We start from the raw sequence: 13877 nt of genomic DNA, 5'->3' as shown, positions 1-13877 counted from the left end.
CTGTAAAGTCTCCCTGGAGCCTTCTTTTTTCCCAACTCTCTCAGCCTGTCTTCACAGGAGAGGTGCTCCAGCCCTCAGATCATCTTTGTGGCCCTCCTCTGGCCTCGCTCCAATAGCTCCATGTCCTTCTTATGTCGGAGGCCTCAGAGCTGAACACAGTACTCCAGGTGGGATCTCACAAGGTCAGAGTACAGGGGCAGAATCACCTCCCTTGACCTGCTGGTCACGCTTCTTTTGACACAACCCAGGATGTGGTTGGCTTTTTGGGCTGCAAGTGCACGTTGCCAGCTCATGTTGAGCTTATCATCTAGCAACATCCCCAAGTCCATTCTCCGCTTAGCCTGTAGTTGTGCTTGGGATTTCCCTGACCCATGTGCACTTGGTCTTGTTGATCTTCATGAGGTTCGCACAGGCCCACCTCTCAAGCCTGTCAAGGTCCCTCTGGATGGCATCCCTTCCCTCCAGCATGTCAACTGCACCACTCAGCTTGGTGTCATCAACAAACTTGCTGAGGATGCACTCAATCCCACTGTCCATGTCACTGACAAAGGTGTTAAACAGTGTCAGTCCCAATAACAGCCCCTGAGGAAAGCCACTCGTCGCTGTTCTCCACTTGGACATTGAGCCATTGACCACAACTCTTTGAATGTGACCATCCAGCCAATTCCATATCCACTAAGTGGTCCATCCATCAAATCCATGTCTCTCCAATTTAGAGACAAGGATGTCATGCGGGACAGTGTCAAATGCTTTGCACAAGTCCAGGTAGATGACATCAGTTGCTCTTCCCTTATCCACCAATGCAATACCATCATAGAAGGTCATCAAATTTGTCAGGCATGATTTGCCCTTAGTGAAGCTATGTTGGCTGTCACGGGTCACCTCCTTATTATCCATGTGCCTTAGCATAGGTTCCAGGAGAATGTGCTCCATGATCTTGCTGGGCACAAAGGTGAGACTGACCAGCCCATAGTTCCCTGGGTCTTCTTTTTTTCCCTTCTTAAAAACAGGGGTTATTTTTCCCCTTTTCCAGTCAGTGGGAACTTCACCAGACTGCCAGTACTTCTCAAATAGGATGGATAGTGGCTTAGCAACTTCACCTACCAGTTTCCTCAGGACCCGCGGACGCATCTCATCAGGTCCCATGGACTTGTGCACTTTCAGGTTCCCTAGATGGTCTTGAATTTGATCTTCTCCTACAGCGGGCGGTTCTTCATTCTCCCAGTCCCTGCCTTTGCTTTCTGCAACTTGGGTGGTGTGGCTCAAGCACTTGCCAGCGAAGACTGAGGCAAAAAAGTTGTTGAGTACCTCAGCCTTTTCCATATCCTGGGTAAACAGGTCTCCCATTTCATTGCGGAGGGGTCCCACATTTTCCCTAGTCTTCCTTTTATCACTGACATATTTATAGAAGCTTTTCTTGTTGCCCTTGACATACCTGGCCAGATTTAATTCTATCAGGCCTTTAGCTTTCCTAACCTGATCCCTGGCTGCTCGGATAGTTTCTCTGTATACCTCCCACACTACCTGTCCTTGCTTTCACCCCTTGTCAGCTTCCTTTTTGCATTTGAGTTTGTCAAGGAGCTCCTTGTTCATTCATGAAGGTCTCCTGGTGTTTTTGCCTGACTTCCTCTTTGTTGGGATGCATCGCTCCTGAGTTTGGAGGAAGTGATCCTTGAATACTCACCAGCTTTCTTGGGCCCTTCTTCCCTTCAGGGCTTTGTCCTGTGGTATTCTACCAAGCAGATCCCTGAAGAGGCCAAAGTCTGCTCTCCTGAAGTCCAGGGTAGTGAGCTTGCTGTGCCCTCTTCTCACTGCCCTGAGGATCTTGAACTCCACCCTTTCATTGTCACTGCAGCCAAGGCTGCCATTGAGCTTCATAATGTGTCTGAGCTTCAAAATGTGTGTGTCTTGCCTTGAGCACAGCATTACATATGAAGCAATGCAAACAACATAAAACATGACACAATTACAGCTTATTAAATATGTATTTACCAGCCCTCACATTGGTAGGTCAAAGAGATCTTCTTACTGTGGATATGTCAAAGCAGTCAGTCAGACTAAGGCAATTGGGACAGTACCTGTAGATTCCAGACAGTTATATGGATAGAGTAGATAAAAAGCATGACTCAATACTATAGTTTTCTAAAATGGTGAGCTGTTGTGGGGAAGAGAACCAATTTTCTTCTGGGGATTCTGTTGAAGAAACTTCATAAGATCTTTAGGAAATGGTAAGATTTCACCCAGTGAGAACCACGCTCCTCCAACTACATGTCTGAAACCACTAGTGACTTTTAAAAATCTTGGTGAATCTTTTTGTCCTTTCTATACATATTAGCACATATGTTAATTGCCATTGATTAGATATTTGAACATAAATAGCCTCTGAAATTATAAGGCATGTGCTTAAAACAGAGCAATTCAATGGACAGTGTAACCACCTGCCGTGTCATGTGTAAATTTGGAAATGGAAACTATACAATGTTTGAAATTTCTTCGGTATACATGCATTATATAATTTTGTTGCTTATTCAACAGAACAATCGTTGCATAAAAATTTAATAGATCACATTATGTGACAGGCACCTTAAAGCTAAAGCTGAGCCCAGAAGTGGCAATTATAAACACCTAAGTATTGTTCTCTTTTGACAATTCTAAGGGCAGGTGCCCCAAATCAGCTTTTTCCAACCGGCTCACATCCATCAATTCAGAGCCACAAAACATAGAAAACCTTGTATGTATGGAGAGCTTCCATTTGGGAATGAGCAAATGGTTCAACACCCCATAAAGACACCCAGGTTTTATGAAACAAGCTCCAAATTGAGGCAGCCAAAATAAAAAGCTTTTCCTGAAGATTTCTTTCTATTCTTACCTCAAAGGTAGGGATAATGATTGATCCATCTGGCAAGGTTGTTTTTTGTGGAGTAATTAGTGTTTGAAAGGACTGCTGAATATGAAAAAAACAATGTAAAATGGTACGTGTCATTATTAAAAGAAAATCAGTTACAGCTCTAGAGCTCTCTGAAAGCTTTAATAGTTATTGTTGAACTCAAGTACATATCCACAGTCAGTCATTATCTTTAAGAGAATGCCAGCTTTAAAGGGAAAAGTACAGTTTTTAAACACCACTTTACACATTAGCATTTCATTAAAAGTTAAGAGGCCTCACTACATAGTAAATCCTGGACACAAGAAAGAGTAACAATTCTAATATTAATACTACTAACGATCACTAATGATGACAAATGGTACGTAGGCTTATTATTTCAAGCAATTGTCCATGACTACTTAACCAAATTTTTAGACAAATGTATTTGGCTCTGCTGGTATCTCTTTCCACTCCTGCTGATCTGGTATAAACATTAATGGAGACTAAATGTTAAACTCCATACAGAGAGTCACAAAAAACGAATGCGAAGGGCCTAATTCTCTAGTGGTGCAGCTGTGGAATTTTGCCAGCACAGAAATTTGGCTCTATACACATACACACAAGCAGTTGGCTGCCAGTTTTTGTGCGTACAGCCAAATGCAGAACAGAAACAATAACACGTAACTTAGCTAAGCTCTCACAAATAATCAACGTGTTCTGATTACAAATAGAAAATAGTCACATAGGTACATGATTAATACAAACTAAAATTCAGTCACATTCCAAAAAAAATTTTGTGAAATAAAGGCATTAACAGAAATCTATCTGAAGAGGCTAAATTTGTCAGATTAATTACTCATTGTGCAGTAGTCCTTTATGTATAGTGCTGGGGTTAGCAATAAAGCAAGGAATAGTTACAATATAAAACAGCAATGCAGAACAATTCTTCAGCAAAACAAGCAAATATAACAGTAAGGTAAACAAAGAGAACAATGAAAAAACAGCGTGCCGCTGAAGATGTAAGCAGTATTTAGTCCAAATTCAGCAAGACCTAGAAAGCAAGAGGATCTTCTGTAACCAAAATGTAGCTGAGAATATGATGCAGTTGTGGAACTCTGTATTCATGGACAAATTCTTTAAAGCAGGAAAAAAAGATATTTCAAGCATACTCCGGACCAGCGCAAGATTCAGTTAGTGGTCTCTGTCACAGCTGGAGAACTGTTGGGAAACAAACCATTAAAAAATCCTACGGGGCAGCACTGCTAGACATCCAGATAAATTTGAGTTTTGCTACTCACAGTGAAAGAGTGAAACAGCTGTACAAGAGACACTTGGTCATTCCTCTTGTGTCACAGCTGGAAATCCGTGGATGCATTGGGCTGCCTTGCTGAGAGGATTAATGTGTCTTTGCAGGACTGCTTTTGGTCCTGGGTGTTCTTCTTTTTCTGTTTCCAACTAGCAGACTGGTGTCGGATGAGCCATTGAGCCTACACTGATGATATTGTACATCAGAGGTACAAAGTTGAAACCCTCTGCAGCACTTTGAGGTTCAGATATGGCTTTATTATTATTGAGTCACCTAAATTTGTCTCCTGCTGGTGACCTCCTCTGTTTTCACAGGCAACCACTTCACAGTACTACCATCAGCAAAGTGAACTAGCGTGTCTGTTTGGAATTTATACGCACAAAGAGAGTCCATCTATCTTTAAAAGCCACAGAAAAAGGAATCTTTTCAAACTACTTTCCTTGTGGAAGACCACTTTTTGGCCTTTGTTTTGCACAATCACCCCTCTTTCACATACAGTTTGCAGACCTTTCAAGACACAACAGATTCAGGGAGGACGTCCAGGCTGAGGTCTCAGAGATCATGAAATAGCTTGGGTATCTCTGCAGACTAGACTTTCTATTTGTATTTTTTAAAAAATATTTGTCATCTTCTCTTCTTTCTTCCTCTCTTGTATTTTCTGGAACAGGATGATCTCCTGTTTTTACACTTGTATTATTTCATCAAGCAAACATTAATATTATAGCAGAATGCCCCAGTTGAGATTTGGCTGGTTTACTGTATTTTACAGTTTAGTCAATTCTGAACAGAAAAGCTAATAAATTAGCAAGGTTACACTGTATCAGCTAGAGCTGTCTGAGACTGAGCTGAGAGACAGAAACATTTCCCGGAGCAACTCAGTCATACAGAGCCGAGCAGCCTTTGTTCACTGCCAGTTATTCTGTTTTTCCCAAAGACATTTATTAATACATAATGCAATGGAGCCAAGGCTCACTGTGTTCTTTGCTTCCTACATGATGCCTCTGTTCCTCTAGGAGCAAAGAGAACAATGTCGTATGACCTCCTTGCATTGTACTCATTTAAGAAGAAATACAATCCATCTTTCCATATTTAAGCTACACTTTCTGATTATCTGATCATCTACCAAAGATATTTATATTCTACGAGATCAGAAGGAGGGTTTTGGAAATATCACTTCCTGAAGTGACTTTTCAGCTACCCTTCTCTTGCCAAATTGTACATTACTCTCTCATGATGAATAATAGGCTATATTGTTGCTCAACATGTATGACAGGAGAAGGGAGTGATAAGTAATGATGAATTTGGATCATTTTGGTAGACCAAACTGAATTCCTTAGGGTTTGTGAACAATAGGCTCTTGTGAAGCCAGTGTCACATATCTGAAAGCAGAAAAGGAAATCCTACTTTAGAGGGTATCCGTTGCCTCTAGACAAGAGACTTTCAAACCAAAGCTTTTGCTACAAAGCAAATGTGGCCTTCCATAGTTAGGCAGTGTAGTTCCTTCTTTCAGTTACTTCTGTAAATGAAATTAGTGAGACTATTATTAGAAACATTTACACAGCTGCTGTAGGTTTGAATAATTTGAAGATTCATTTCAAAACAGAGAAATTAGAACAAAAAACCAGAAATTATGAATAAATTCAGAACAAATATGACAAAAAACTAAACAGAACTTGACAAAAAATATAAAACTCAAATAAAACCTGACTTCAAGGGTGAAAATTAAACAAACAATCTATTGTATTTGCCCCTCAAAAGTTTTGCCTCAAAAGAGGTTTTATGGTAAGAGAGAGTTCTCTTATGTGAAATAAAAAGACAGAAAGAGATCAGATTTTCATACCTGCACAAAATTAGACTGAGTGGAAAGAGATGTATTTTTCCACCTGAAAGATAATTAAATTCTGGCATAACCTATCAAAAGATGTGATGGAGTCCCTATCATTTTAGATCAAGACTGCATAACTTGATAAAACTATTCTATTCTCAAGTTATAGACATGGTTCAAAATTTATTCAGTAAAGTTCTCCACTTGGTATTGTACTATAAAATGAGCGTCATTTCCCTAATAGACTTTTCAGGCCTTTATATCTATAAATGTAAGTCTAAATTACTATGCATTTCATTCTATACCAAATGATACCAAAAAGCTGATTTGAATTACCTTACACACAGATATATATCTAGTGTTCCTTAAAATGCATCCTTCTTACGTATTTTAAAACATGATTTCTTAAGTCTTCAGTGAATGAGACTAGGAACTCTCCTGATCTTTCAAGACTATTTAGGTCTTAGAAACTAATTATTCTTGCAGTCATAAAGTATCCTTTAGTCCTGTATTTCCAAAATTTCTCTCTCTAGCTTTCGTAGTTCTTCATAATATATTGAAATGATTAACATATCTTCAATTTACAAGATTAATATAGTACAGCTGTTACAGTTGTGACAGGCTAAGGAAACAGGTAAGGAAGAGTTTGTCCAGAGTCAATATGTCTGTTAGATCACTAACTTTTCTGGAAAAAGCAAGATAAATTTTGGGACAAACATTATTACTTGGAATTTTAAACACTCATGGTTTTCATCTTTCTGTTCTATATGGAAGCTTGAATTATTTCATATCCTTTAAAAGCTGTGTTTTGAGAACATATTTTTGTGCAGGTCATTCCATTCCCATCTACCACATTCTCCTCTTTCTTTTTTTTTTTTTTTTTAATTTTTCATTCCATTCTTGAGGTATGCCTCATCCCTAGTAAAAAAATATCTAAAATCTTATGTGATGATTTTGTTCACTGCTCACTATCAAGCAATGAACAGAATGAGTTATATTTTAGAGAAAATAAAGTGTAATAAATCTAATTAATAAATATAAAATTAACAAAGAATAAAAATGTAGCTTGGACATTCATTATGGAAAAATAAATATACAAGGATTTAGCTTGATCCCCCAAACTGTAGAAAATATATATATTTACCATATAATTCCATACAAAAGAAAAATAGGCTTAATAACTCAATAAGCTGATACATATATACCTGAATTGGGTTTAAAATAACATTGCAATTAGACTGAATTAGACCTGCATGCAATATCTATACTTCGTAACTCTAAGTTTCATTAGTGGCTTATTTGGCACACTGCTTGGGTTCTTTCCTCTTCTGTGGAAATGGCACAGCAAGACTCAGGTACTCTGGTGTCCTGAGTCAGAGTCAAAATTTGAACACGGGTTTCCACTGAGATCCATTCCTCTGAGGAACACTGTTGTACAGGTGATCTCCTCAAGGAGGTAGAACAGAGTTTGTACAGTAGTAGAAGCAGACAGATTCACAAGTTTTGTGCAGCTGAACCTTATCACATTTTACTTGAAAAATATGACAGGATTCAATTGCCTAAATAAGTGTTTAGTGCCATTTGAAACATCCTTGTGCTTCCTGTGAGGTGTCCAGCTGTTGTTCCAGAAAAAGGGGAGCACGATAGTGCCCTCTAGGTCCCGTGTCATACATGCCAGTCCCGTTTACATGTCTCTCATAAACCAGCCTATCTCGAATGGCACTAATTGCCTACATTGAGGCAGTCAAATTTGAGCTGAGAGAGAGCAAAGGCAAACAAGAAATGCACTCAATATCTCAGTTTCTTCCAAGTCTTCAAGAATTATAACTATAGGGCATAGGTCAGACTCCTCCAGGGATTCATGACCCTACACATGGGCTTCTTTCGAAAATTAGGGTCTATCTACAGTGTCTCCAAATTGTTTCTTCCTTACCTGGTCATACAGTCAAAAAGGTTACCTTTAATATAAAATAAAAGCAAAATGATCAAACAAGAATATCAACCAACCAACCGAAAAATATACCCAACCAAAAAAAACCCATCCCACAAACCAACCCAAACACATTCACAAACCCTCCCCTCCCATTGTCTCTCCTGCTAGACTTTATTTTAAGGTTTCTGATGCTAGATTTTTCCTTCTAAACTCACCAGCCCTCAGAGAATTCCTTGTCAGAAGGCTCCCAAATGAGCATCATTAAGAGATCAAAGTTTTGCAACAGTTGATCTGTTGCTTAGTTACCAAGTCCCTGGAGTTATGACTTGACAAACTGCTTTGTCCTGAACAGAAGCTGACATCTTGTCCAAAGGGGCTTCACCTGAAAAGAGGATCATCAAGATTTAACAACCCTCTGATGTCACCTTGGATCACCCTCCTTTGACATTGCACCATGGAAAACACTCCAAAAAAGGATGTAAAAAGTTGATAGAGACACTAGTCCCACATACAAAATGCATTTTACAGTCTTAACACACAGGCTCATGGAGTATCTCCAGTATCAAACAGATTCATTGTGTCATAACATATTTGGATATGGAAATTAAAATTTGGCCTCCTGAAGCTCCAAATGTGAAAGACATCCAAGCTAAAAGTTCTGGCACAGGCTTATCTTAAATTTAATAGTGAGCTGTTTAATTTAAGATGTTAACATTAAAAAATATCTAGATGGCACCCAAGATACTATAAATCTATGATTTTCTAAATATTCATCACTTTGTACATTCTCTAAAACCATCTTTCCCATGCAAATAATTAGGCATTTCATTTTCTAAAAAATGTGTCTTGGGAATTAGCAAGAAGTCAATTCTCTGTTGCAAATTCTGAATGCAAATATGGAAAAGAAAGCACCTAGTACAAAGGGGTCATGTAATTTTTTCTACAGAAAGGTTGGAGTGGACAAAAGGATTTTCATGTTAATATTACCCTTTATGTCCTGCTCAATCTTCACCTTGCAAGTAAGTGATACATTTTATTACTTTTCACAATGAAAGCCTATTATTTCTGCAAGCGATTCTTGATCAATAGCAAATTCCCCACATACTTTTATTTGAGGACATTTGATATCTGGGTATTTTTCATCCTTTTAAGACTGAAATAAATGAAATTTAAAATAAAATGAAATGTCTCCTTCCAGCTTTTTTTTTTTTTTTTCCTTCTTTCACTAAAATAAGTCATTTAATTAATCAGGAAAATCACCAAGCAAAAAGCTACACTTTTTATCATAGGAACATGGACCATAACGGAATGCATTATACATTCATGTTATGCATCCATACTTGAACTAAAAAAAAAAAATACACTAAATTTTGTACACTGACACAGATGTACATATACGTACGTATACACATGCATGAATACATACATATATACATACTATATTCTAGCACTACAAATTTGTCTGTCCTAAAAGAGTAATTCTCAAAGAAACTCAAAACATCAGTTTCTCCCTTTCCTCTTCTTATTCTCACCACCTTATGCTGGCTGAATGATTGCTCCTTGTTGTCTTTCTAATCCTTCACACAATACCAGAGTATTTTAAAAATATGTTCATTCTGGATACTTTATCAGAATTTCCCAAGTCTTAGGTAACTGTTAAAAAAACCAAGAAAACAAACAGAAAAACACCCCACCAGAAACATTTATTTGACTTCAAATTTCATAAAGGCCTTTTTTGCAGTTCCTGTAGGATGCACAGGGCTCATATGTTTTCCTAGTTAAGAAACCGAGTCCCTTTGCAAAAACAATGACCTCTTTTGCAGGACTAAATAAAAGTCTAAATCTGAATGACAAATCAGAGGCTTAGAGTGAAGCTAACAACAGAACTGTAATAAAATAGTGAAATAATACTCTCAATTTTATTCATATGACTTCTGGCACATGACAAATCTATAAAAAACGGCAGCATTATCTTGAAATCCATGTGTGATGAAATTGTCTGTCTCTCTTTTTACACTCAAATCTGCCAAGAGTTCAGCAGGCTGCAGTTGTAGGGCCTCAGACTTCACTGCAAGAAACAAAACTTGACTGAAAACTAAGTTTTATTACCATGGAGGAGAAGATGATGCATCGCACAGCTCCACTCAGCAGTCGGTGTTTTCTGAAAGCCTCCCTAGTCTATGGCACTGCAGTGGAGAAATGTGAAACTTTAGTAGAGCCCCATTTGCAGTTTGACTCGTAGCCGAACCAGCATTTGACAGTAGGTAATTTGGGTATGGGGCCACTCGGAGCCGGCTGGCCTTGCCAGGAGTGATGCTTAGCCTGAAGCTGTTGCCACGGGTAGGCAGATGCACCTCCTGGGGATGGCAGACCTTTGGAGAGCACAGTGGCGCAGGATGTCATTTGCAGAGGGAACTTGGCTGGTGGAACGATATTCATGGGCTGCCGTGGAGCCACTCCTCAGCGGGAGGGAGGGATTTTCCAGCCCAGAACAATGCCCCGGTTGCAGAGTGGAGAGGATGCCACGGCGGCGCAGCCCTGATGGGCTGGGGCAAGCCGCCAAGGCCACATTCTCATGCAGATCTGGGCCCGTCAGTGTGCAGTGAACCTGAAATTGGTACAAGGAGAGCAAATGTGGGCCCCTTTCAGAATAGCTAGTCTCGCCCATTCAACTGTTTGGAGAAATTAACTCTGAACTTTGATCATATTTCTTAAGGAAGAAAAACTGATTAACAGTCCCCCCTGCTGGGGTAAAAAACCAAAAATGTCCGATACAGCCTCAGAGAGCAGCACAATCCACACTGTACGGTCCTGCGTTATCTGTGTAAAGGCTTTCTGTGAAACCACAGCTGTACGTTTCAAAACTGTTTTACCTGCTTCGTAGAGAAGGGAAGTTTTAACAAGTGCCTGCCATAGAAACAGAGTACTGTAAGGAGGTAGTTCCGTATTGTTACAATAAAAATGCTCAGCAAAAGGCAATCTAGAGATGAGCCGGTGGCTCCCACAGTCCCACCGTGATTTTGAAAAATTGGAGGTGCCATTCCCTGTGAAGGAGTGGGAAGCAGAAACACAGTGTTTCAGATAAAGACCTCCACAAGAGTAGCAGTGAGTGTGTCATAGTGTATCCCCATGCTCAGATCTGGCACTCTTTATACAGCTTGTTGGAGTAATTCAGCAAGGTTTGGGCTGGTGAGGATTCCAGAAATAAAAAGGAATATTACTGGGAGAAAAAACCCATCTTGGATGTATCCTTGCAGCAGACTCCTCTGCACAGTATTTTCAAAACCCGCACAATTGGATATGGTTCATGGAGCTGGGCATGGTTCATTAGACAAGTGTTCATAATGGCCTCCTGTTACATCTGCTGAAAGTAAAATGCTTTGATCTTGCATCCAGGAGCAGATTTTGAGACTGCCTACAATATCATGCGTGCTGGTGGTAATTTACCCTTAATTTTCCCATTCAGTTTGCATTGCAAAGCAGCAGGGAGGTTGGCTTAACTCTAAATGCTGTAGTGTCAAAAGAATCAGCAGGAGCCACTGCCAGCATTATGTGAATTTCTTCTCTTCAGATTTGAAACAGAAAGATCCTATGTTTGTTTATTAATATGCCATAGCCAAGCAGATAGTCAAAGTCTCTACCAGCTTCCTGAACTTTTGTGAGACTCCTGGACATTTATTAAAATCAATTAATTGGTTTACTTATCTTCAGCCCTCATCTATAGCTGCTGACTCAAATTCCATATTAATTAAATAATATATTAATTCATTATCATTCCCATCAGTATACTACTACTATTTATTGACAAGCCACTTCATTTTTGGTTCTTAATGAAGCTTCTGATGTATGGCCAATGTTCCATTGTTTAAGGGTGGTTTCTTCCCCCCCCCCCCCCCCCCGCCCCCCCCCATTTTTAAGGGTATTAATTCTGTTTCTTGGAAAAAAAACCCCAAATTTTTTTTTCCTTTTATTTGCTTCCAAATTCCCCACATTACTCTGGAATCAGAAAACCTAGGAGAGTTTTTGGTTTTACTGTTCTAAAGCAGATTGTTGTGTGCACCTGGTGTATTTTATGTTCACAATGGGAAACAAACTAAGCATTGGTCTGAAAGGTCTCAAGACACAGTGAATCTGATTCAGTAAATTTCTTTGGTAAACAAATGCAGTCAAAAAAAACATTAATTGAGCCAGAAGACTTTTTTGCTTGGGAACAGACATTCCCAAAGAGTAATTTTAACCCCAAATAAATGGCACTTTTGCTGGGTTTTTTTCATCAGAATGAGGATTCACTCTCTTACCACAGCATCCAAACTCTCCCTGTCATACAGACCTTCAGACTTCATCTCAGCCACAGGCTTCCGTTTCTGCTCCACAGCCACAGGTTCTCTCAGCAGCCCCTCTCAGTAGTTTGCAAAGGGAATGCAGCTGCACTTTTCCTCCTCTCTTCTCCTAGGATGAACTGGTGAATGATTTAGGTATACAGAAATGTGACAGGCACTTAAAAATACATACAAACAAAATCCGCCTCAACCGTAAATTATTAGCTAAAACCTGCTCCACAGTGAAGGGTAGGTGGCAGAGTTAGTTTTAATAAATGAGTTAAAGCTCTATTCTGTAAAATATATATTTGAAGTGGAAAGTACAGAAACATAGAATATAAACCTAAAGTATTCTTTTGAATTTTTCATGGTGTCTTGATGAAAAATAAATTGAAATAAAAAGAATAACAAAATCTCTTTTAAAAAATTTCTGGTTTTTTTTTTTTTTTCACTAGATGGTCTTAATTTCATATGCAACCCCTTGGTAAAAATCTGAAGAGTACAAGACACGTATTTTGAGTACAGCACTGCTCTTCATATACTCTTTATTAGATTATATCCCACAATTTTATGTCTCCTTATACCACAGCTTCTTATTTGCCTGCAAAAAACCAGCCACCAACATTAACGTGTCAAATTTTAATGACAAACATCATTACTCCTGAGATGTACTACACAAATGCAAAAGGTGAAAGTTTAACAATATTCAAATATAAAATCCAGGATTTGGAAAAGATCAGTCAGCACATGACCAATGTGATTCATTTCATGACTGCTATAAGGTATTCACAAACTACAATGATGAATAGAAGCTAGGAACTTGTGGGAATAAGATATCAGGAGCCCAAATCTTAGTTCTAAATGCTTTTAAATCTCCCCTGAGGTTATGAGCTCTTAGGGTACAAACAGCTATTGTTGGATGCATCTCACTTCATATAGATATCTAAAAGTTAGTAGTCTACATCCAAGCTTGTTGTCCAAGGATCTCTTCAGCAAATTCTTTCTTTCTTGGGGAGAAATTTGCATTTCCAAAAGGCAATTGGTCTCATGTTTAAGATTGGTGAGATGCCTTGTCATCTCTAAATGTCTCTCCATAGTCTGTGAAGGGTGAATATTTTAAACTTTGGGTATTTATTTTTCCACAAAGTGAGATGAATTCCCCTGTCACTGAACATGCACTACTACTTAAAAAGTCCTTAGGTGTGAGCTTAGGCAATATCACTGAAGATGTATAATTACAGTGGAATAGAATACATTGACCTTAAGGGGATTCTTGCCAAAATATTATTCTTTTCCAACCCTAAATGTTTTGCAAAACTATATCATGTTTCTACTTCTGACAAATTATGTAGTTGTTATTATATGCTATATAAGTATATAGTTAGTCACTCACCAGTTGCTCATTCTCAGAAGAACCTCTCCTGTAGCTTAATCAACAAGGTCTGATCTTCTCCAGCCGAACTTAAGGTAATCAAATAATACCTCTGCAGACTCGAATCGTTGTCTAGAAATGTCATGTCTTTTTCATTGGCTGCTGAAGAAGGTGGATGAGGCAGAAAGCTGGGGGTTATCTAGATTCCTAACTGGGTTTCGTGAAATGTTGGAACTTGGATGGAGTGGGTCCGGGC

At 38.9% G+C, this 13877-nt stretch overlaps 1 long non-coding RNA gene across 1 annotated transcript; it reads right to left on the bottom strand.

Moving 5' to 3' along the window:
• Positions 1–2796: 2796 nt before the first annotated feature.
• On the bottom strand, positions 2797–8304 carry LOC142601007 (uncharacterized). The gene is made up of 3 exons (XR_012834554.1): positions 8146–8304; positions 4165–7955; positions 2797–2944 (listed from the first exon to the last, which is right to left on the bottom strand). It is a non-coding gene; the product is annotated as an uncharacterized LOC142601007 (long non-coding RNA).
• Positions 8305–13877: the final 5573 nt, after the last annotated feature.

This window comes from Balearica regulorum, chromosome 3 (genome assembly GCF_011004875.1).
Source record: "Balearica regulorum gibbericeps isolate bBalReg1 chromosome 3, bBalReg1.pri, whole genome shotgun sequence".
NCBI classification, from domain to species: Eukaryota; Metazoa; Chordata; class Aves; order Gruiformes; family Gruidae; genus Balearica; species Balearica regulorum.
This window is presented reverse-complemented; position numbering and strand designations above follow the sequence as displayed.